We start from the raw sequence: 2,474 nt of genomic DNA, 5'->3' as shown, positions 1-2,474 counted from the left end.
AAGATCTAGGATACTGGCTTGACAACCCCATTTTCACACTTTAGGGTTTGTTTTGTTGTGCATGATTGGTGCTATTCCCTAGGCAAGTGCCAAACAACAATCTTCTAATCCTAGCATTCCTGCCACTAGCAAGGAAATGTTTCCTAGACACCTAACCTTTGTTTTCCCTCTTGTTTCCATAACTTATTTTACCTCCATCCATTTCCCCATTTCTGTTCAAATCATTAAAGGTTTGTGGATTCCTTTTTCAAGATATCAATCACAGTATTTTGTTTGAAAGTGAATATAAAGCTCTTACAGGAAGTCAACCAAAGATGTCTTAAGTGATATTCACTTAACTTTTCTGAGATTGAGCTATTGAATAATAGCTCCAATTGTGGTATCCTTATGGCAGAGAAGCCATACAAATAAACCTATTGATATTACTAGAAATACTCTTTTGTTTTTAAAAGATGAGCCATGTAATATTTGAGGAGGATAATGAAATAATACAGAAAGTATCAATATAAACATATTATTTAATCATGTGGCATATATTTTACCTTGTTTCCTCATCTGTGTCAGCACTTACACCCAAAGTCATGGGCAAGCCCTCCAGAACAAGGTATCTACCTCTTCCTTTATCTTGAAGTGTAAGTTTTGTTTAAGCCATAATGCCCTGAAAGTATGCAGTCCACCAGAATATTCTGTTCAGTGAGAGATACAAGACAAATTTTGAGTTATAATGTATGACATCAAATGAAAGACTTCTTACACAATACTCAAATCATCTTCTACTAAGGTGCAACCTCAAGACAATCTACAAATAATTCAAGCATAACTAATATGGACAATAATTAATTCCTATTTGGATTAATTCACTGAAAAAGGAGAATCTACAAACCCTTAAAATTCAGGTAGAAAGGGGGAAACTATTCGGATGGATAGGGTACAGAAAGAAGAGGTAAATACAAACGCAAGAGCTCAATGGGAAGTTTACTCTCTGGTGATGGGACTCTTACAATCCAAGGATCATCATTCCATACTTGTCTATTGAATGTTGCTAACATAAGCAAAACATAAATCCTAAATTATGAAAACAGATCATCATCATCTCAACACTTTTACCATTGTCCTTACAAGCTTCATTATGGGGAGGAAGTTTGGCAGGAGTCCCAGCTTTACAGTTGTTGCAGAATCACTAGTAAATTAGTCTTGTCAAGAACACTTTACAAATGGAATCTAATGATCCCCGAATCAACAAATTCAAACTGTGTTTATTCTACTTAAGAGGAACTATCCTTCTTACAGACCATAATTTCCAATGATATCTTTGCCACTGTAAAGGAGGAGAAATATTTGCGTGAATACAGATTTTGAAAAGCCCATCAAGGAAGCTAGAGCTCTGCCATTGTGCTCTCACAAAGGATCCAGCTTCCATTGCATGAACCCATATCAAATGACTCACAGCTGCCTATGACAGCAGCTACAGAGAATTTGTCATCTACTGGCTTTTGCAGGTACCACACTTACATTTAGTACCTACACAGATACATGTAATATAAAATTAAAATCTTTTTTTATATGTTAAAGGACCAGGAGACCCGATTATGATCTCAACTCAATAAATCAGTCATTGAAGACAGTATTTTCAAATGAGAGAAAAATACAACTCCCGGTATTATATATGGTAATATTAATATCTAAAAAGGCAGAAGAAAATAGAAACTCCAATGTTCTCCACAAGATTTGTTCACCCATGTGATGTCTAGTCCAAGCTTTGTGCATGAAAATCTCTATTGCATAGGAGTCATAACATAAGAATGTCAACTCAAGGAGAAGCTCTTCACCTAGGTGACCAGGGAAACAAATCACGTACATAATCAGATTGCTCAACAAAATGTTTTAGATGCCCAACTGGAAGAACTATAAAATTGTATGGTCTGTTTCAGACACACATTACTGGTGTAACTGCAGTTGTGTATTCTATTTCTTCTTATAAATATCAAAACTCACACTGAACAATGAATTCTGGATATCAAAGGAGTATTTAGTTCTGTAACTGACTTTCATGTTTGGGTCTACTCATTGAACCTGAACTCTGTAATAGCTATTAGACACTAGTACTACAAAAGGAAACCTAGGTGTGCTGTTATACTTTTTAAACTTGTGAGTTTTGAGGTCTATGCACATGACATAACATCCTAGCAAAAATCCAAAGTACAATTTTCCTCTGAAAAAACAATAAAAATATGGGATGTATTTACATAGTCTGGAGGAGTGAATAGTGGCAGAAGTCTTGGCAACTCCAGGCAGCCACAGTGGGAAGATATGAGGAACATATGGCAAAAAGAGAACAAAAGAATTGCTAGAGGAAGGAGATGCCAAAGTGATTAGAAAAAGTCAAGAAACAAAAATATACAATGTAAATAGTAATTTTAAAATATGGCCAAAAAACCCAAATGCATATATATTATCTGCATGATTAAAAAGTA

The 2,474-nt window shown here is 35.1% G+C and overlaps 1 non-coding gene across 1 annotated transcript; it reads right to left on the bottom strand.

Annotated features, from left to right (window-relative positions):
* Nucleotides 1-1,964: 1,964 nt before the first annotated feature.
* On the bottom strand, nucleotides 1,965-2,093 carry LOC115487674. The gene has a single exon (XR_003949305.1). It is a non-coding gene; the product is annotated as a small nucleolar RNA SNORA40 (small nucleolar RNA).
* Between the last annotated feature and the right edge of the window lie 381 nt (nucleotides 2,094-2,474).

Source organism: Mus musculus, chromosome 1 (assembly GCF_000001635.26).
Source record: "Mus musculus strain C57BL/6J chromosome 1, GRCm38.p6 C57BL/6J".
NCBI classification, from domain to species: Eukaryota; Metazoa; Chordata; class Mammalia; order Rodentia; family Muridae; genus Mus; species Mus musculus.
Note: the sequence above shows the minus strand (reverse complement) of the source record. Positions and strands in the feature narration are given on the sequence as shown.